The following is a 22,599-nucleotide window of genomic DNA, read 5'->3' as shown; positions in this document are numbered from 1 at the left end:
CTTCAATGTCCTGCCATAACCCACTGAATGGACTGGGAGAGAGTGTAAACTACAATGTAAACTATAATCCATGCGGTGCAGCAATGCTCCAAAATGTATTCACTAAATGCAACGAATGTGCCACGGTAATGGAAAAACTTGGTAATGTGGGAGGAGTGAGGGTATACGGGATCCTATTATATTTTTTAATGTAATATTTTGTATGATCTATGTATCTTAAAATAAATTTTAAAAATCTATTTAAAAAAAGGACAAACGCTCTTTAGTATGCAATTTTGTTTGGCTTAAAGAGAACTATGCATGGGCTAGAAAAGTGAGGTTCTATCTGGGGTACCCCACATTCTCTGCTGCTTTTGGAGTCTGACCAGCAGATTTTTCTCATCACCTTTTCCTCATCTTAGAATTTGTGAGGGCTTGAGGCAAAATCTCATCCAGGTGTTGCCGAATCCTTCACAATTATAAAAAGGTTGCAAGCACCTTTTGATGTCCAGACAACCTGCAAAGACTTTGGCAGCCCCTTTCTTCTAACTCAGAAGCAGAGGTGACCACAAGCCTCCAGCAGGTCATGGCCTCATTTCAGAACTTAGAAGTCAAGAGCGTTCAAGGATTCCAACTCTGGCAGGCAGCCCAAGTTGCCTAATCGCAGGGCCGCCCTGGGTTTCCAGATATGGATTCAATTGGCAAGTGAAAGAATGAGTTCCACATGAGTTTTCCAGATGCAGATGAGAGGCCTAGCAGCTGGTGTCCTGGTCTAGCCTGCATGCCAGATTTGAGAGTTGTATCAGGCCAAGAAGAGAACCTGTTGGGAGGAACGTCCGGAGAAGTATGCACTTGTTTGTCCTCTATATTAAATGCATCGATGCCTCTATGTCTTTGCCCACATGAAACAGAGTCACTGAATTGTTTGCACCTGGGAAGCAGTACAGCACTGGGACTCAACTCTTCTGACGTAGAGCCCTGGGCCTCACCAATGGAATCCGGATGGCAGGGCCAAGTCTGACTAAGTCAGTTTGTAAGGCTCGGTGTAAATTCAATTTGCAGGGCCCTTTGTTCAAAAATTATGAATTTCATGACCGTAACAAATGAGCCTGAATCCAAGCCCATGGGGCCCTTCTAAGCTTGGAGTCCTGAGTGACTGCACAGTTTGCATGCCTGTGAAGTCTCTGACTACAAGCCCGCGGGTTCTATGGGGACCTGTATAATCAGATCCCTTCCACAGGGCTCCCTAGGTAGAGGGTCTCTTAGTTGGGTTTATGGCCCTGGAGGAAAGGGTTTGTTGGGTTAGACACAGGCCGTATATGGCCAAAAGTACTATCAGGTTCAGCCTGCTTGTTTAGAATCTACTGTTTAAGTGTAGGGATATGTGTGTGATATATACCACCAGGAAGACTGCAGACTGGAAGTGTGCTGGAAATGATCTCAAAACTCCAAACCATGAAGAACTCACTGTAGGAAGAAGAATCGGCAACTGAGTCAGCCTGTGTCTGAAGCCAACTGTGTAAGACCGAGTCCTCCGTGTTAATTTCCGTGTAGTGTGCCTGGACTATTACCAGGGAAGTACTAAGGGGTGGTCATGTGAAATACGTACATCTAATTAAAACAACAAAACCACGGCAAACTTTCAGAACTTCGACCAAAAAAGACTCTCCTGGAGGGCAGTGTGTTGAATCACTGACAATGTTTAGACATGCTGGAGAGTGGCGATAACAAAGGCAGAACCTGGGCTACGTGGCTGTATTTTTATGACAGCTCCCTGCAGCCAGTGCTCCCCTTTACTGCCTGCACCTGGGGTGGGGCGGGGGCTGGACCACTCCCGCTGCCCTTCACAGGCCATCGTACCACCCCCAGTTTGGTAGCAAGAAGGTGACCTAATTACTGTTGGGTTTGGGGCATCCAAATACCATTCCTTCAGTCCTTGGGGTGCTGGGGGTGCCTTTCTGCAGGGTGGGATTCGGGGTCCTCCTGAGGATCATTATTACCTACATCATAGGGTGGGGACACCAAACACTATTACGAGGCAGGTGACTGGGCAGTGAGTCCTCTGTGTGCCTTCTCCCCATCTGGGTCACACACACACACACACACGCAGAACCGCCATGCCGCCTTACCCATGGGATAAAGTGGGAGAGTTTTGTCTCCAGTGGCCAGTCCTCTCCCAGTCCTTATCCCCCCTGTCTGGCTCACTGTGGACCTGCTGTTCTGCCCCCACCCCACAGGACCCCACCTCCCTCCCTTCCACGCACCTGCACCTTCCCTTGCTCCCTCCTCACCCCTTGCTCCCTTCCCACCGTCAGAGAACCACAGAGACTCACACATGTTCTTTCCACAACACATCCATTTTATTTTCATCATCGCCATTGGTATCCCCTGCCGGGTAAGATTTGGGCTTTACGTTTTGGCCATTTTTGCAGCGCTGTGGCTGGAGGCGCAGTAGGGAGTTGTGGGTTTCTGGGCTCCCCTAGGCACAGGAACAGGGCATACCATAGAGGCATGGAGAGCTCCAGGGGCTCTGTTTCTTCTCCAGCTGGCCCAGTCTCTTAGTTTGACCCAACCTCTTACTTGGCTTCCCTCTCTTTTGCTTCTGTCTCTTACTTCGACTCCATTTCTTACTCTGCGAGTGGCAGCAGACATACATTATTGACTTTTTTGCTTTCTTAGGCTTCTTTGAGCGGGTGCTAGGCATTTGCACTTTTTTCTTCAAAGTCCCCTGATGAGGCCTTTTAAGCTTCAATGTCATGTTCTGCATCTGGAAGGGCAACAGGGGAGTCCAGAGGGACATTAGTTTGGAGCAAGAGGATGAGGAGTGGATGGGAAGGGGGCTTTGTGAGAAGGGCTGTGGGCTGAGGAGGGGGTTATGCCAGGCAAGGACAGGTCAACGTCATGGTGGGAGGGAGGGAAAGGAATCAGTGGGAAGAAGATAGAGGGGCTGGGGTGGAGTTGCCTCGCCTTGTCGCCATCTCTGGCCCTGGCTTGATAAGCTGTCTTCATTTTCTTCCTCCGTTTGATACTGGGAGTTGGTTGCTCCACAATGGCTCTAGGCTCCCTTGGTTTCCTGGGCACCTTAGTCATGTTGTAGCCAGTAGTGGCCTATTCTTGGAGCCTGACCTCCCTTTATATACCTCCCCAGAACAATGAGAAGCCACACCCTTCAGCTTTGATTGGTCAGCAAGGCATTCCTCCAGCCAATAGTGGCTGAAGGAGCCTTAGACATCACAAAGCACGACTTCTGACACTTCCATGGATGGGGGAGGGGAATGTGGATGAGTTCAGGATGAGCTTAGACATGGCACAGTACCACTCCTAACACCTTGGGGGGGGGGTGCAGGAGAGGCAAAGGTGTTCTGGTTGGAGAAAGGGGGAATTTCTTAATCAACCCTAAAGAGCTTTTCCAAACTGACTTGCCACACCCTCCTCACCTCCTTATGTTCAATTTTGGTGGTACACATGGCTGGAACAGGATATCTCCTTCAGGCCTTCCCCACAGCCACCCTTATTCAGTGGTACATTCTGCTCTCTCCTACCCATCATCATTATCTAGTATTTTGAATGCCTCATCTAAAATTTCCCCAAACTAATGTAGCCATATTTAAATCTTGGTAGAGATGTGCATCATCCCACTTTACTCCTACAAATTTTTCTAGTACACCTTGAAGACCATTTGCTCCTTGGCTATTACAAGGAAACTTTTCCATTTACCCTCACCCCACCTCCCCCTTTTCCCAATTCCCTTGTACCTCTCCTCAGTTTTCTGTTTTCCAATCTTAAATCATTGTATTCAGGCTGTCAAGACTTCAATGAATAGACATGTTCCACAAATTTTGTTTCAAATTGGCGAGGAGGTGGTGGTGGTGCATGTTTATTTCAATAGATATAGTACCAAGGCTCAGATTTTAAAGTATAGGGAGTTGAGGCAGATATTCACATGCAGGAAGCTATAATCTACAGCTGAAGAGTACTCCTGGGGGGAGGAGGGCTTGGCTTAACCAAAAGTGTGCTTGCCTTATGTGCAAAGTTCTTTTCAACATTGTCCTCACAAACCAGACACTTTCCTCACCTTATTTCATTTCTGACTCTGTTAGCATCCTACCACATATGCTGCTTACCTCACAGTTGGGACACTTGTATAATTCATCTTTATGAACAGCTACAACAAGCTTCCAGGTTATTGGACATGACACAGTGTGATCAAGTCCTGGCCACAGGGAAGTGGATTTGGCTCAACTGATAGAGCATCTGCCTACCATTTAGAAGGGCCAGGGTTCAAACTCAGGGCCTCCTGACCCATGTGGTGTGCTTGCCCATGTGTAGTGCAGACGCGTGCAAGGAGTGCCGTGCCACACAGGGGTGTCCCCAACACACAAGGAGTGCACCCCACAAAGAGAGCCACCCCATGCAAAAAAAAGCACAGCTTGCCCAGGAGTGGCGCCACACACACAGAGAGCTAGCTGATGCAGCAAGATGATGCAACAAAAAAGAGACACACATTCCCGGTGCCACTGACAAGAATGTGAGTGGACACAGAAGAAGACACAGCAAATGGACACAGATTGCAGATAATGGGGGGTGGGAGGGGAGAAAAATAAATAAAAAATAAATCTTTAAAAAAGAAACAAGTCTTGTCCACATAGCTCTCTAGGTAGAGGGTCTCTCATTTGGCTTTATGGCCTTAGAGGAAAGCAGTGGTGGGGTTAGCCATAGTCCCTATGTTCCTAATCAACTTCAGATTCAGCCAGTTCATGGTCTTCACAACTTTTTGGCTTAGTGGGCTTCCCAGGGTTTCCTATGTATCACTCACTTCCTCCTGTCTACTGGATGCTTAGTCACCCGGAATGTGTTACACTGCCTAAAATTTTAAAAGGCACAACAAATCACACCCAAAGCAAACTAAAAAGACAACTGACACACTGGAGAAAAAATGATTAATAACTTAGACCACTGATACAGGGTTAATATCACTAATATATAAAGAATCTGAAAATTGGTGAGACAAAGGTCCCAAAACCTGATAGAAAAATGCTGAAAGGACATGAGAAGGCAATTCACAATAAAGATATAGAACTAGCACTTAACCATATTAAGATATCTAACCTCACTAAGATAAAATAAACGCAAATTAAAATTACTGTCAGAAATTAACACTAATCCAGAACTGATGCAGATTTTAGAATTAGCCAACAGGACATTGAAACAGTTATTATAGCTGAATTTCATATGTTCGAAAATTAAGTCAAGATATGGAAGTTATAAAATAGAGCCAAATTGATCTGATAGAGATTAACACTACAGTGTCTGACATGGGAAACACAGTGGTTGGGATTAATGACAGATTAAATATGGCAGAAGGAAATTGTGGGAACTTGAAGACATAACAATAGAAAGCATCCAGAATAAAACTCACAGAGATTCCATCATATGTAAAAAGTTCAATAAACCATGACCAAGTGTAGCTTGTCCCAGGAATGCAAGGTTGATTAAACATTTGAAAAGAAATAACAATGTAATTCACCTTTTTAATAAACTATAAAGGAAAAGCCATAGGATCATCTCAATAGGTGCAGAAAAATAATTGGATGAATTCATCTTCCTTAAAAACCTTAGCATACAAGGATTAGAAAGAAAACTTCCACAAGCTGATGAAGAGCAAAAACACCAATAGCTGACTTCCAGAAAAATGGAAGATTAGAGAGGCACAGGGATCACTTCTCTGCCAGAAAAAAATAGCTAGAGGACAGGCAGAGACTGTCTGGAGTGCTGCTCTGGTTCTCAGGACACCAGGGAAAGAAGGGACATCACCCAGAAGAGAAAGGGACAAAGGAAAGGAGTCTCAGATGGCTGAAAAATCCTGTGAGTAAACCTGTGAAAGCAGCAGTGAGTGCCAATCCCCCCACCTGTGGAGTAAATGGCCATCTGCAAACAAAGGAAAGTGGAGAGAGAGGGGCACAACAAACAACAAATTCAGATTTTGGCCAGCTAAATTTGTCTGCTGCATTGGAGGGGTCACAAACTTCAGGCCTGGTGGGGCTGTGACATTGTTTACCATGCCAGCCAGCAGGGAGCTAAAGATAATTTGCCTGTATCATCCCTACTGCTTTGGGCTCGTTGCTGAAGAGAGGGATGCAGTCTGCCAAAGGAGGAGAACAGCTTCTGAGAAAATTTGTTTGTAGCCTTGGCCAGCCCTGAGGACATTGCTTCTGCACCACCAGCCCACTCAACAAACCCTTAGCAAGACTGACAAAGAAAAAAATAGAGAAGATGCAAATAAATAAAATCAGGAATGAAATGGGGGACATTACTACTGACACAACAGAAATGAAAGGATCATAAGAGGATATTATGAGAAGGTATATGCCAACAAACTGTACAACCTAAATGAAACTGAAAATTCCTAGAAATGCACAAATGATCTCACTGACTCTACAAGAAATGTAAGAACTCAACAAACCAATGACAATTAAACAGATTGAATCAGTCATCCAAAATCTTCCAACTAGAGTGTGGGCTATGGTGTGGACCACAGGCCATGGGGTGCAGCGATGCCCAGAGATGTACTCACCAGATGCAATGGATGTGTCATGATGATGGGGGAGAGTGTTACTGTGGGGGGAGTGGTGGGGTGGGGGCGGTGGGGGTGAATGGGGACCTCATATTTTTTAATGTAATATTTTTTTTAAAAAACGAATAAATTGAGTAGAATTTGAAAAAAAATAGTCATAACAAAAAAAAAATCTTCCAACAGGAACAGATGGCTTCACAGGTGAATTCTACCAAATATTTCAAGAAGAATTAATACCAATCCTGTTTAAACACTTTCAAAAAATTGAAAAGGAGGGAAAATTATCCAACACATTTTATGAAGCCAACATCACCCTTATACCAAACCAGATAAAGACACTACAAGAAAAGAAAATGACAGACCAATCTTGCAAATGAACATAGATGCAAAAATTCTAAATAAAATACTTATAAATTGAATTCAACAGTATTTTTTAAAAATTATAAACCACAACCAAGTAGTTTTCATTCCTGGCATGCAAGGGTGGTTCAATGTAAGAAAATCAATTAACATGATGCACCACATTAATCATAGGGAAAAAAACACATGATCATTTAAATTGATGCAGAAAAGGTATTTGACAAAATTCAGCATCCTTTCTTAATAAAAACACTTCAAAAGATAGGTATAGAAGGAAAGTTCCTCAAGATAATAAAGGGCATATATGAAAATCTCACAGCCAAACATCTTACTCAATGGGGAGAGGTTGAAAGCTTTCCCTCTAAGATCAGGAAAAAACAGAAGGATGCCCACTGTTACCATTATTATTCAACATTGTTCTAGAAGTTCTAGCTAGAGCAATTAGGCAAGGAAAAGAAATAAAAGGCATCCAAACTGGAAGCAATACTCTAACTATTCAAAGATGACATGATCATGTATTTAGAAAATCCCGAAATATCTACAACAAAGCTACTTCAGTTGATAAATGAGTTCAGCAAAGTGGCAGGACACAAGGTCAACACACAAAAATCAGTAACATTTCTATACACTAGTAATGAGCAAGTTGAGGAGGAAATCAAGAAAAATTTCCATTTACAATAGCAACCAAAAAATTCAAATATCAAAGTATTGATTTCACTAGGAACATAACAGATCTGTATTCAGAAAACTATAAAACACTGCTTTAAAAAAATCAAAGACCTAAACAAATAGAAGGGCAATCTGTGTTTATGGATTGGTGGTCTAAATGCCATGAAGATGTAAATTCTACCCAAATTTATTTATAGATTCAATGCAATATCAATCAGCCTTCTAACATCTTTACAGAACTAGAAAAGTCAATTACCAAATTTATTTGGAAGGGAAAGCGTCCTGAATAGCCAAAAGCATCCTAAAAAAGAAGAGTGAAGTTGGAGGACTCAAGCTTTTTGACCTTGAAGTGTATTATAAAGCTACAGTGGTCAAAACAGCATGGTCTTGGCATAAAGATAGATGCATTGATGAATGGAATCAAATGAATAATTCAGAAATAGACCTTCACCTCTATGGTCAACAGATAAGCCTACCTAGTCCACTTTTCTGGGACAGAACAGTTTGTTCAACAAAAAGTGCTGGGAAAACTTGAATGAAAGAGAACCTCCTATCTCACTCCCTATACAAGAATCAATTCAATATGGATCAAAGACCTAAACATAAAGCCAGGACATTAAAATCCTAGAAGATGATGTAGAGAAACTTCTACAAGACCTTGTAGAAGGTGGTGGTCTCTTAAACCTTACACCCAAAGCATAAGCAACAATAGAAAAATGGATAAATGGGACCTCCTCAAAATTAAGCACTTATGCACCTCAAAGGACTTTGTGAAGAGGATAAAAAGGCAGCTTACTCAATGGAAGAAAATATTTGGAAATCACATATCTGACAGAGGTCTAATATCTATGGTATGTAGAGATCCTACAACCCAACAATAAAAAGACAAATGACCTGATTAAAAAATGGGCAAAAGACCTGAATAGACATTTTTCTCAGGAAGAAATATAAATGGCAAAAAAAGAGAAAAAACCCACATGAAAAAAGTGTTCAACATCACTGGCTAATAGGGAAATGCAAATCAAAGCTACAATGAAATATCCTTTCAAACATACTGAATGGCCACTATTAACAAAAGAGGAAACTACAATTGTTGGAGAGGATGTGGAGACATAAGAATGCTTATGCACTATTGGTGGGAATGTAGAATGGTACAGCCACTGTGGAAGTCTGTTTGGCAGTTCCTAAGGAAGTTTGATAAGTTCTAACTATAGAAATACTATATTTAGACCTGGCAATACCACTACTAGGTATTATACCCAGAAGAACTGAGGGCAGTGACACGAACAGACGTTTGCACACCCATGTTCATAGCTACATTATTCACCATTGCCTAAAGATGGAAACAACAAAGGTGTCCATCGACTTGTAAATGGATAAACAAACTGTAGTATATACAAATTATGGAATTTAGCAGCAAGAAGAAATGAAGTCATGAAGCATATGACAGCATGGATGAACCTGGAAGACATTTTGTTGAGTGAAGCAAACCAGGCACAAAAGGACAAATATTGTATGATTTTACTATTATGAACTAAATATAATGCAGAAACTCATGGAGTTAATAGCAAGAATATAAGTTATCAGAGAAGAGAATGTGTTTAGGGAATGGAAAGTTGAAGTTTAATCTGTGCAGATTGGAAAAAAGGTTTTTGAAATGTTTGGAAATGAATAGAAATGGTGAAAGCACATCATAGGATTTGTAACTAGTAGTGCTAACATATGAGTATGACAGTGATTTGGTTTGTTGTTTTCTTTTTTGGAGTAGTGAAAATGCTCTAATATTGATTGAAGTGATGAATGTGTAAATCAGTGATTATATCAAATACCATTGATTGTACTCTTTAGATAAATTATATGGTTTATGAGCAAAAAATGATAGTGTGTCTTGGGGGAAAATACACCAATTGTAAGATATGGACTATAGTTAATAGTAATATTTTGACAATGCTCTTTCTTAATTTGTTACAAAAGTTTCACAGCAATGCAACCTGTTGGTGGTGGGTGATGTATGGGAGCCCTGTATGTTATTATGCAAGTTTGTTTTATAAGTTCACAAATTTTACTATACACTTATCATTTATGTATGTTCATGTATGAATGATATACATCAATACATTGTTTTTAAAATGAAAAAAAATTACAAACAAACAAAAACCTATAGTTCATGCTGTACTTTGTGGTTGAATACTGAAAACTTTATTTCTAAGATAAGGAAAATAAAACCAAAGAAGTTCACTCTCATTATAATGGAGTTCTGACTATGAAATCAGCCTATACAATTATATAAAAGACATTCAGTTTGGAGAAGAATGAAACTGTTTTTATTGGCAGATGACCTAATGGTTGATTTAGCATAGCTGATGAAATCTAAAAAGAGCTACTGGAACTAGTAAATGAGTGTAGAAAATTTGCAGGATAGAATTTCAATATGCAAAATTCAATTAATTGTACTTCTATATAACAGAACAATAAAATTAAAATTAAAAAGTAATGCCATTTACAATAGCATAAAAAACGTGAAATGGATAAATCTGACAAAATATGTGAAAGACAGCAACCCCAAAATTGCACAAACGATTTGAACTGGTAGATCACCATAAAAGATACAGGGACAGCAAATAAGTATATACCAAACACTCACAGCAATGGCTAAAATGAAAGAGACAGCACCAGGTGTTGGAGAAAATGTGGAGAAACTGGAACACCCATACACGGCTGGTGGGAATGTTGGAGATACGCTTTGGTAAACAGTTTGACAGTTCCTCAGAATATTAAACATAGAGTTGCCATATGACCCAGAAATAGCCAAAAAGTGGAAACAGCTTGAAAGTCCGTTAAATAATGAATGGATAACCAAAATGTGGTGTATAGAATGAAACATTGGAGTTTGCCGGGCATCGCTTGCGCCGGTGCAGTCGAGATGGAGGAGTACGCACGGGAGCCCTGCCCCTGGCGAATTGTGGATGACTGTGGTGGGGCTTTCACGATGGGTACCATAGGTGGTGGTATCTTTCAAGCTATCAAAGGTTTCCACAATTCTCCAGTGGGAGTAAACCACAGACTACGAGGGAGTTTGGCAGCTATTAAAACCAGGGCTCCACAGTTGGGAGGTAGCTTTGCAGTTTGGGGAGGTCTCTCTTCTATGATTGACCGCAGTATGGTTCAAGTCAGAGGGAAAGAAGATCCCTGGAACTCCATCACAAGTGGTGCCTTAACAGGAGCCATACCGGCAGCAAGAAATGGACCAGTGGCCATGGTTGGATCAGCCACGATGGGTGGTATTCTCCTAGCTTTAATTGAAGGAGCTGGTGTCTTGTTGACAAGGTTTGCCTCTGCAGTTTCCCAATGGTCCTCAGTTTGTTGACGACCCCTCCCAGTTGCCTTCAACTCAGTTACCATCCTCACCTTTTGGAGACTATCGACAATATCGGTAAGACTGGTGATTCAGAATTTCTTTAACAGAATGAGCTGTATTTCAAGGAAGATTTTGGAAGACCAAATTACAGTTTTAAAACCATAGGTGGGACAACTATGGCCAAATAGGCTATGAAGATTCATTTAGAACTTTTTTCCTATTTAAAGGAACAAGGGGGGCGGGAATTTAAAAGATAATGCATTTATTTATTCACATTTGAGTTGCATTTGTGATAAAAATAAATGTCTGATATCATAAAAGGGAAATCTAATAAGTGCTTAGAAAATGAAGGACCAAAAGGCCAATAACAGTGAAACATGACTATCATTTCCATGGGGACTCCTCTGCTTGGTTTTAAGTGTCCTGTTATTCAAACAATAAAAAACTCCTGGAACTTGCTGTTTCTTTTAAGATAAGTTGTAGAATTATACTGTTTCATCTTTGAACATTGCAAATAATGCAAAGTCCATTCAAAACTGCATTTTATAGTTAGTACCTCATTTCACTTGAAGTGAATTGTGTGTGAAAAGAATTAAGCAGTCAACATGCATCATTTCTAGAGTAAAGGGTATAGTAAAATATTCTTTACTTTGAAAGTAAGATATGTAATGTCCTGGTTTTGCATATGTTGGCTACAAAGCTATTACCTTTAAGATGCTGTGCTTTTGTTCCTGATTATCAGAAACCTCACCAGAAACTACTTGTTTCCAACACATCTGATTCTATATGAGAAGAATTCATAGAGGGTACAATTGTCATTAGAAAAGTCTGATATTTATTTCGTGCTTGAAAATAAAATATATGCTGTTTTTAATGTGAAAAAAAATAGAATGAAATATTGTTCAGAACTAAAATGGAGTGAAGTACTACAGGGTGTTAATTGGGTGGATTGGGGGAAAATACACCAAATGTAAGATATGAGCTATAGTTAGTGGTAATATTTTTTAAAGACTTTTTAAATGTATTTTTTATTTTATTTATTCCCCACTCCCCTGATGCTTGCTGTCTGCTTTCTGTGTCCATTCTCTGTGTGTTCTTCTGTGTCTGCTTGCCTTCCTTTGTTGCATTATCTTGCTGCGCCAGCTCTCTGTGGGTGTGGACAACCAGCCCTCTACAGGTGCAGATTGTCAGCCCTCCGCGGGTGTGGGCCATCAGCTCTCCATGGGCATGGGCCAGCCTGCCTTCACAAGGAGACCCTGGGACATGAACCCAGGGCCTCCCATATGGTAGATGGGAGCCCAATCGGTTGAGCCACATCCACTACCCAGTGGTCATATTTTGAAGATGCTTTTTCATAGCTTGTAACAAATATTTCACAACAGTGAGAGAGGATGTTCATGGGGTGATGTATGGGAGCCCTGTATGATAATATGCATGTTTCTTTTGTATGTTCACAACTTTTATTATACACTTATTGTTTATGTATGTTCATGTAGAAATGATACACTTTAATAAAATTTTATTTTTAAAAAAGGAGTGAATTACTGATACATGTTACAACATGGATTAAGCTTGAAACAATTGTGCTAATTCAAAGAGGTCAGATACAAAAGGCTACAAATTGCACGATTCCACTGATATGAAATGGCCAGAATAGGCAAATCCATAGAGACAGAAAATAGATTAGTGGTTGCCAGAGGCTGAGTGAGGGAGAAATAGGGAGTGACTGCTAACTGGTACAAAGTTTCCTAATGGGGTGATGAAAATGTTCTGGAATTAGATAGTGGTGATGGTCACACAACTTTGTGAATATACTAAAACCACTGAATTGTACACCTTAAAATGGGGGATTTGATGGTATGCAAATTATATATCAATTAAAAATAGGTTTTTCTAAAAACCACCAACCTATAATTCAATATCCAGAGAAATTATCCTTCAAAAATGAAGGAGAAATAAACACATTCTCATGCAAACAAAAACTCATGGAAGTCAGTACCAGAGACTTGCTCAGCAAGAAATGTTGTAAGAAGTTCTTCCCAGAGATGGAAAATGATATGAGATGAAAACCTGGATCGATATAAAGAAAGGAAAAGCCATCATAAAAGGAACAAATGAAGGAAAAATCAAATCAAATTATTTCTTTTTTTTATTCTTAATTGATAAACGTTCAATGTTTACAGCAATAATAGTATAGCATAGTGAGTGTTTATAGCATATGGATGGGTTAAAATGAATGACTGCAATGTCACAAGTGGTTAATTAAACAAGAGATCAATAACATCGAGATAGCTAGAAAATTCCCACATGCTTGGAAATTAAGCTACACACTTCCCAATAAACCATGGATCAAAGAAGTCTCAAGATAAAATTTAAAGTATATTGAACCATATGAAAGTGAAAATGCAACTTATCAAACTTCGTGTGCTGCTGCTAAAGCAGTGTTTATAGGAACCTATATAGAATTAAAAGCAAATATTAGGAGAGGAGAAGAATCTAAAATTAATAACCCAAGCTTCTTCCTTAGGAAATAGAGAAAGAATAATAAATTAAACTAAAACAAGTTAAAGAAAGGAAATAATAAAAATTAGACCAGAAATTAATGAAAATAAAAATAGGAAAACTTGAGAAAATCAGTGAAACGAAAAGGTGGTTGTTTGAAAAGATCAATAAAATTGATAAACCGCCAGCCAGGGTAACAAAGACAAAAGGAAGACACAAATTACCAAGATCAGGAATTAAATAGGCTTCATCACTATTGATCCATGGATATTAAAAGAATAATACAAGAATACTGTGTACAACTCTATGCCCACATAGGGTTTATATCTTAGATGAACTGAACCAATTCTTTTCAAGTCACAAACTATGAATGTTCACTCAATGAAAAATAGATAACCTGTAAGCTCTTTATCTATTAAAGAAATTGAATTAGTGCTAAAAACATCAACAATGAGATGTCATGTTGATACTATGTCCCCTCGATATGATGTCATGAAAATGGCACTTTCTAGTTATGGTTAACTAAAACTCATAACCTCAATTTAATCATTAGAAAAATATCAGACAATTCTCAGTTGTGGTTATCTGACAAAATACCTGGCAGGTCAGGTCATCAAAGGTGATGGATAACAAAAAAAGTCTGAGAAACTGTCACAGCCCAGAGGAGCCTAAGGAGACATGACGACTAAATGTGATGGGATCCTGGATGAGATCCAAGGACAGGGAAAGGGCTTTAGGAAAAATTAAGGAAATCTGAATGAAGTATTGCCTGCAGTTAATAATAATGTATTGATATTGGTTTGATAGAGATATGTCACTACGTATCTCTCATACTAATATAAGATGTTAACACTAGGAGAAAATTAGTGTAAAGTACATGGGTCCGCAGCATAGAGGAATAAAATATGGATTAGAGTGGGCTTACTGATATTCTACTATGGAAGTATTGTGAGTAGTAATGGAAGAAACTGTAGCATTGATGTGGAGAAAGTGGCCACGGTAGTTGCTGAGGGAAGGGAGAGGGAAGAAGAGATGTGATGTGGGGGCATTTTCGGGACTTAGAGTTACCCTAAATGATATTGCAGGGACAGATGCTGGACATTGTACTGGGGGGAGGGGGAAGTGTAAACTACAATGTAAACGATAATCCACGTGGTGCAGCAGTGCTCCAAAATGTATTTACCAAATGTTAAGAATGAGTCACAATGATGAAAGAGGTTGTTGATATGGGAAGGGTGAGGTGAGGTGGGGGGGGGCTATATGGGAACCTCTTATATTTTTGAATGTAACATTTTTAAAAAATAAATAAAACATAGAATCAAAAAAATAAAAATAAAGTACATGGGAACTCTTTGCACTATCTTCACAACTTTTCTGTAAATCTACAACCAGTCTAAAATAAAAAGTTCATTTTAAAATGCAAAACAAATTATAACCATATCCTCTATTTTCCAAAGCGACTAGAACACCAGAAATCCTCACACTCATTTTTAGAGATGAGACAACCGAGGCCTCATGGGGTGAAGTGAGCAGCCTGATATTCCAGAAGCTTGTAAGACTTCGAATGACATCTCACTGATTCTGAAACTCATGTTTTTCTGACTTGTAGCCCTTGCCTCTACCTGGATTGAAGGAAACCAGGTACTAGAGGAATGCTGCTGTATGGTAAGTCATGTCACATTTGCATGCTCTGGTTTGGATTATGAAAATGGTTGTGCTCTGGTTCAGTCTTTGATCTGGGTTTCCTAAACTGAGACAGCCCAGACAGTAACACGTGAGGGTGCTGCATTAAAGAAAGGACAGCGACTGTTGGCCCAGGATGAAACTTGACGTCCTCATCTGCCCAGGGGGAAAGAGAATGGAATGTGGGCACCATTGCAAATTGAACTTTTTCCCAACTGGCTCAGGACCAAGAATTAGTACCCAGAGGGTCCCCTCTGGTATCTCACTGGGCCACTTTTCATTAGGAAGGCTCCACAATTTTCTTCTTCCCACATCTTGTCACTCAGTATCATCTCTCCAAAGGAAAGGGAGTTCGAGGTCCCAAAGTCTCTCTTTGCTCCAAGTACTGACTGGTTCCAATTATGGCCCATCCCATACTTCTTTCTTTCAGAAGAGAAGAAGGAACATGAGAAACAACTTGGTGTCTCTCTGAACTGGTCTCCATTGTGTTCCCTGGAGAGTTACTATATCTTCAACCCACCTTCTTCTCTCACAGACCTCAAATGAATGAGTTTGGATGGGAGGGAGGGAGAAGGGGTAGCAGAAGAAGCAAGCAGAGAGTCTCTAAAGCAGGTAACACCTTCAAACTCACCATCTTCTTCCTCCTTCCCTTGGGAGACTCAACAGAGTCATCATCTTCCAATCCCTTTCATCCTTCTCACTCACACTTCCTATAGTGCTTTCAGTAGTGCACATTTGAATCCTCCCCAGTATAGAGATGAACAAATTGAGGCTCAGAGAGGCCCATTAGAGGGCTAGAACTGAAAAGAGGGCCAGAACTAAGAATAGGGAGATAACTCTAGCAGATGGGAAGAGGTTAGAGAGTTGAGGTGAATTCCTGCCCCTAGCCTCCAATGAATTAGTGATGCAGGAAGGAAGAGATGTAGTATCTGGGTCTGAGGCTGGGGATCACTGAATGAATGGGAGAGTGAGCTTGCCTGAAATATGAGACATTCAGACATGTCCTTGTTAGCATCTTCCATAGTTCAGATGTGAGTGCAGGTGAGTTGGAATAATTGCTAAGGACTAGACACTTCAAGCCCATTTACCTTTCCTCCTTAATTCGAAAGAGACAAAACTGCCAGTTGATTGCCTTATATTTTTTCCCTTCTCAGGTGATTTTATTGCCATTTGTGTAGACAGCCCGAGGCAAGGCCTGTAGGCCTGTAATTATATAGGAAAAATAAGTCAGTGTTTTCTTTAATTGCCCAGGAAATGAAGGGGGAAAGCGGGTTGTTTATTTTTTCAGACTAAATGGTAGTCTGAACTGCTCAAACTTACATGGCATTGCCAATCCCCAGACATGGCAGTCTATGTGAGTTGTAGCGCCTGTATCAACTTCCAAACTGAAACTAGGAATTATCTCTTCCCCTCCCCAAGACAATGTGCATTATGAAATATGTTATTACTTAAACATCTTTTGGGGGAGAATAAGTAGATTGTGCTGGAAAAAAACGCCATTGGTTTCCTGCTCACCAAAGCCACCTACATTTCTTTTAACTGCCGTGAAAGAAAAGGTGATTGTGACACATCAGCTGAGTTTTATGTTTCCTTTGCTCTGTACAATTACACTGCTATTTAGTAGGCATGTAAATGGGAAGGAGTATTTATCAAGTGAAGGCAAAATCATGTTAAGTGCTAATTTGGCAGAAGAAAATGTGCTTTTATGTTAAACGTATACACATTTGTCTTGTCTGTGTACAAGAGACAAGTTCAAAAATACAATTTATAATGGTTAATTTTTTGTGCCAACTTGGCCAGGTTATGAGTCCAGTTGTCTGGTCAAGCAAGCACCAGCCTGATTGTTACTGTGAGGGTATTTCATGGATTTAAGCCATCAGTCAATTGATTTCATCTACATTCAACAAGGAAATTGCCCTTATCAATGAGAGTCACCTTGTCATCCAATCAGTTGAAGGTCTCAAAGTGAGAAATGAGGATTTCAGCAGTCAGAAAGAATTTCTTTTTCTACTTTGGCCACCCAGCTTCTCCTGGGAAATTCATCTTCATCTTCATTGGAGTTCCCAACTTGAAACCTGCCCTATAAAACTCAGACTTGTCAATCCCCACAGTCACATGAGACAATTCCTATAATAAATCTCTTAATATTCACACACACACACACACACACACACACACGTATATATTCTGTTTCTCTGGAGATCCCTGACTAATTTTATGGAAGATGAAGATGTACACCCTTGCAGAAACAATTCTCATTTCAGGACGGAAAAGCTATTAAATAGGCAGATTGTGTTATGGATCCTAAACACCAAAAGACGTCAGTGCAACAATTCATCAGAACCAACTAGATGAGCTTCTTACCTTGATGATAGACCTTGTGGCCTTGGCAAAGAGCATCTCAATGGCAACCACAGTGGTCTAAAGAATAGAGGCTCTTCAACACCTACTCTCCAGTTCATCGGACTCATCCAGGACAACTAACAAAATGATGATGATGGACAGTGCCCATCCCCAAGAAACAGAGAATCTGTAACTACAGTTCTATCCATCTGCCCCATGGGTATTTGGTTGAGAGTATAATGCTGAGAAAACTTTTGCAAAAATATAATAAGGAAGGTTACCTATTTAAGATGCTTAAAGGGGATAATCCAATGCAGGACAGGCTCCTAGGGAGTACGTGAATGCTCATTTCGCCATAGAGGGTTATATCATTGGATAGAGACCCATATAATGAGGGTGAAGGTATACCCACATCCTGGGGAAGACTGATGTTCTCAAATAGAGGGAATTGTATCTCTCGAGAGAAATGGTGGCTCCCAGTGCATTAGGGCAGTTGAGCATGTCAAGCCCTTAACACTGTTGCAAGTATCTCTGAACATGGCCCTTCAAGCAATGAAGATTGACTGCTACTGTGGGCCCTAAGAGGAGGGGGAAAGAGGTATTGAATAGATGGAACCAATGTAACTGTGTGGACAATAGAAGTGTTCCGCAAGATTACACAAGGATGGATATAAGACATGTTAAATTACAGCAATAATGTATAGGGGCCGGTAGGCCAAAATGTAAATCATAATGTAAAACATAAGATAACTAAAAATTTAGAAAATTGCATAGTCTAAAACACAAACCACAATGTAAACCCAAATGTCACCTTGTCTGAAAGCTATTGTCTCAATATCTGTACACCACTTTCAGTAAATATAGTATGAATACGTAAAAAGATTATTGCTGTGTAAGGGAAAAGGGTGTTATGTTGGATATGTGGGAGTAATGTATATTGTATATATGAATTACTGTGATCTAAAACTTTTGTGAAGATAAGCTTAATAATTAGGAAATGAAAAAAGAAAATGATAGGATGTAGACACTGAGGAAAAGACGGAAGTAGTTGCCTTGCCAATTAGCATACAGGGCAACACTGCAGTGATGGAAGGCAAAACATCAAAAACAAAGCTTTTGCATTTTTAATTTTTTTTCCTTTTTTTTAATTCATTTTTTAAAAAATATTACATTAAAAAATTATGAAGTCCCATTCAACTCCACCGCCCCCACCCCTCACTCCCCCCACAGCAACACTCTCTCCCATCATCATGACACATCCATTGCATTTGGTAAGTACATCTCTGGGCATCGCTGCACCTCATAGTTAATGGTCCACATCATAGCCCACACTCTACCATGTTCCATCCAGTGGGCCCTGGGGGGATCTACAATGTCCCGTAATTGTCCATGAAGCACCACCCAGGACAACTCCAACTCCTGAAAACGCCTCCAGATCTCATCTCTTCCTCCCATTCCCCACACCCAGCAGCCACCATGGCCACCCTTCCCACACCAATGCCACATTTTCTCTGTGGACATTGGATTGGTTGTGTCCATTGCACATCTATGTCAAGAGGGGGCTTAGATTCCACATGGATACTGGATGCAATCCGGCTTTCAGTTGTAGGCACTCTAGGCTCCATGGTGTGGTGGTTGGCATTCTTCAACTCCATGTTAGCTGAGTGGGATAAGTCCAATAAATCAGAGTGTAGGAGTTGAAGACTGTTGAGATTCAGGGCATGGCTATCATATTGTCAGTCCAGAGATTCAAATCCCCTAGATATATCTTAAACCCCAGCACCAACTACAATTCCAGTAGAGTAGCATGAAAGTCTTGTGAAAAGAGATCCCATCTGAGTCCAGTTCCATCACGCAGAAACACTGGCTCCAAAGAAGGGCCAACTGACATGGCAGTGAACCCCATCTGCCATGACCATAGAACCCGTGGGTCTCTTTAGCCCTCAAAGGAACCAATACCTGGGGTTGTATCTACTTTATCTGTCTCTGAGACTCTGCTCAGGTGTGCATAAGGGCAATCCTTCTGAAAACCTCCAGACTCTTTTTCAGAGACTCATAGCCATATAAACTCATTTCTCCTTTCCATTTCCCCCTTACATTAGGTCAAACAGCATTTTAAAGTCATGTTATTATATGTAGACAGGGATATTCTGCTGATCCGCGGTGAACCTTTAATTCAAGGTCATTTTCTAGTTGCATCTTCAGCTGGTATTTGGTAGTGATCCCTCGGTGCCAGGTAGGCTCATCCCCGGGTGTCATGTCCCACGCTGGGGGGAATGCACTGCATCTACATGCTGAGTTTGGCTTTGAGACTGGCCACATTTGAGTAACATGAAGGCTGTCGGGAGGAAATTCCCAGGCACAGTGCTGCTCTAGGCCTTGTTCTTATTTCAGGCATATAGGCTCACATGCATAGTCATTAGTATCAGGAGCCCACTGTTGGACCCTCATTCCTTCCTGGTTCTTACCGTTGCACCTGGGGCACTGCTGCTGCTCGCATAGGGACTATGGCAGAACCCCCCCTGGCCAGTAACCCAGTACCCCTCCAGCTGTTGTTTTTAATTGTTTCCACTCTGAGTATATCCAAACATTACCATGCACCCTGGACATATGCCCTGTATAACTCCCTGTCAACCATATATAGCCTACCAATAACATCCCATACTAGTATTCCTCTGCTTCCACTGTTGAACCACTTTGTGATCCAAAACTTCCTGAAAAGGGAAGCCCAATATAATGTCAGGTTCCCTTACTAGTAAAATGGAATATAGCGATGAGTTTAAGGGTTAGATCTAGAATACGTATTGATTTGGAAAAATTCTACATCCTATCTTTTTCTTTTCTTTTTTCCTAATTATTGAGCTTCTCTTCACAAGAGCCCTAGATCACAGTAATTCATATATGCAATATACAGTACTCCCACTCATCCACCATAAAACCTTTTCCCTTCCACAGTGATAATCTTTTAACTTATTCATATCACATTTACTGAAACTGATGTACAGACTCCAAAACAATAACTTTCAAACAAGGTGACATCTGTGCTTACATTGTGGTCCATACTTTAGGATATACAGTTTTCTAAATTTTTTAGTTATCCTATGTTTTACATTATGGTTTACATTATTAGTCTGTCGTCCCCTATATGTTTTTGGTGTAATTTAAATTTTTTGATACCCCAATTTATTTTTACCTTAATTTTTCTAAATTAATATGTATTCTATATCTAACCTTTAAACTCACACTATATTCCATTTTACTATTAATGGAACCTGGCAATATATTGGGCTTCACTTTTGAAGAAGTTTTGGATCACAGAGAGGTTCAACAATGGCAGCAGAGGAATACTGGTGTCAGATGTTATTGACAGGGGACACATGATTGACAGGGAGTTCTACAGGGCATATATCCAGGGTACATAAAATTGTTTGGATATTTTCATAGTAGTTACAATTAAAAACAACAACTGAGGGAGTGCTGAGTTCCTAGCCATGGGAGCTCTATCACAGTCCCTAAATGAACAGCAACAATCCCCCAAGTGCAATGGCTAAGACCAAAAAAGAAGGAAGGTCCAACAATGAGCCCTTGATACTAATGACTATGCTTGTGAGCCTGTGCACCTGAAATAAGAACAAGGCCTAGAGCTGCAGGGTACCTAAGAGTTACCTCCTGAGAGCCTCCGTGTTGCTCAAATGTGGCCAGTCTCGAAGCCAAACTCAGCATGTAAATGTATTGCCTTCCCCCCAACGTGGGACATGACTCCTAGGGATGAGCCTCCCTGGCGCCAAGGGATTACTACCAAGTACCAGCGGAAGATGTAACTAGAAAATGACCTTGAATAAAAGGGTCCACTTGGACCAGCAGAATATCTCAGTCTACATATAATATCAGGAGTTAAAAAATGCTTTTTGACCTGAATCAAAGGGGGAAATGGAAAGGACAAATGAGTTTATATGGGTATGAGTCTCCAAAAAGAGCTGGGAGGTTTTCAGAGGGGTTGCCCTTATGCACACCTGAGCAGAATCACAGAGACAGATAAAGTAGATACAACCCCAGGTATTGGTTCTTCTGAGGACTACAGAGACCCACAGGTTCTATGGTCATGGCAGATGGAGTTCAGTGCCATGTCAGTTGGCCCTACTTTGGAGTTTGTGTTTCTGTGTGATGGAGCTGGACTCAGATGTGATCTTTATCCACAAGTCTCTCCTATTACTTTTACCAGAACTGTAGTAGGTGCTGGGGTTTACTGTGTACCCAAGGGACCTGAATCTCTGGACTGACCATGTGATAGCCAGGCTCTGAACCTCAACAGACTTGCAACTCCTACACTCTGGTTTATTGGACTTACCCCACTCAGCTAACATGGAGGTGAAGAAGGTCAACCACCAAACCAGGGAGCCAAGAGTGCCTACAACTGAAAGCAGGAGAATTGCATCCAGCATCCATGTGGAATCTAAGCTCCCTCTTGATATAGATGTGGAGTAAACACAACCATTCTAAGGTCCACAGAATGGAGGAATAGAGCATGGATTAGAGTGGACTTACTGATATTCTATTCATGAACTATTGTGATTAGTAATCAAAGAAAATGTGGCATTGGTGTGGAGAAAATGGCCATGGTGGCTACTGGGGGTAGGGAGTGGGAGGAAGAGATGTGATGTGGGGGCGTTTTTGGGACTTGGAATTGTCCTGGGTGGTGCTGCAGGGACAGTTACCGGACATTGTAGGTCCTCCCATGGCCCACTGGGTGGACTGTGGGAGGGTGTGGGCTATGATGTGGACTATTGACCATGAGGTGCAGTGGTGCTCAGAGATGTATTCACCAAATGCAATGAATGTCTCATGATGATGGAGGAGGTTGTTGTTATGGGGGGAGGAGTGGGGAGAGCAGGGTGGGTGGTATATGGGGACCTCATATTTTTTGAATGTAACATTAAAAAATAAATTTAAAAAACATCTTGGCAAAGAAAAAAAATAACCCCCCTCTCAATTGGAAGCAGAGTGGTCATCCCCATCCCCAAATCCTCAAGATTGAGGAATGAATAACCATAAGGGGGAATGAAATTGTGGACTAAATTAGACTTATTATTATTCTAGTAATGGAAGAACTTGTAACATTGATATAAAGACA

At 40.8% G+C, this 22,599-nt stretch overlaps 1 long non-coding RNA gene and 1 pseudogene across 1 annotated transcript; one reads left to right on the top strand and one right to left on the bottom strand.

Annotated features, from left to right (window-relative positions):
- Positions 1-2,317: 2,317 nt before the first annotated feature.
- LOC101444644 (uncharacterized) lies at positions 2,318-3,090 on the bottom strand. The gene is made up of 2 exons (XR_011647945.1): positions 2,947-3,090; positions 2,318-2,746 (listed from the first exon to the last, which is right to left on the bottom strand). It is a non-coding gene; the product is annotated as an uncharacterized lncRNA (long non-coding RNA).
- A 7,393-nt stretch (positions 3,091-10,483) lies between these two features.
- On the top strand, positions 10,484-11,194 carry LOC101442834 (mitochondrial import inner membrane translocase subunit Tim17-A pseudogene; annotated as a pseudogene).
- Positions 11,195-22,599: the final 11,405 nt, after the last annotated feature.

This window comes from Dasypus novemcinctus, chromosome X (genome assembly GCF_030445035.2).
Source record: "Dasypus novemcinctus isolate mDasNov1 chromosome X, mDasNov1.1.hap2, whole genome shotgun sequence".
Classification (NCBI taxonomy): domain Eukaryota; kingdom Metazoa; phylum Chordata; class Mammalia; order Cingulata; family Dasypodidae; genus Dasypus; species Dasypus novemcinctus.
The sequence above is the reverse complement of the archived record's forward strand: the minus strand, read 5'-3'. Positions and strand labels throughout refer to the sequence as shown.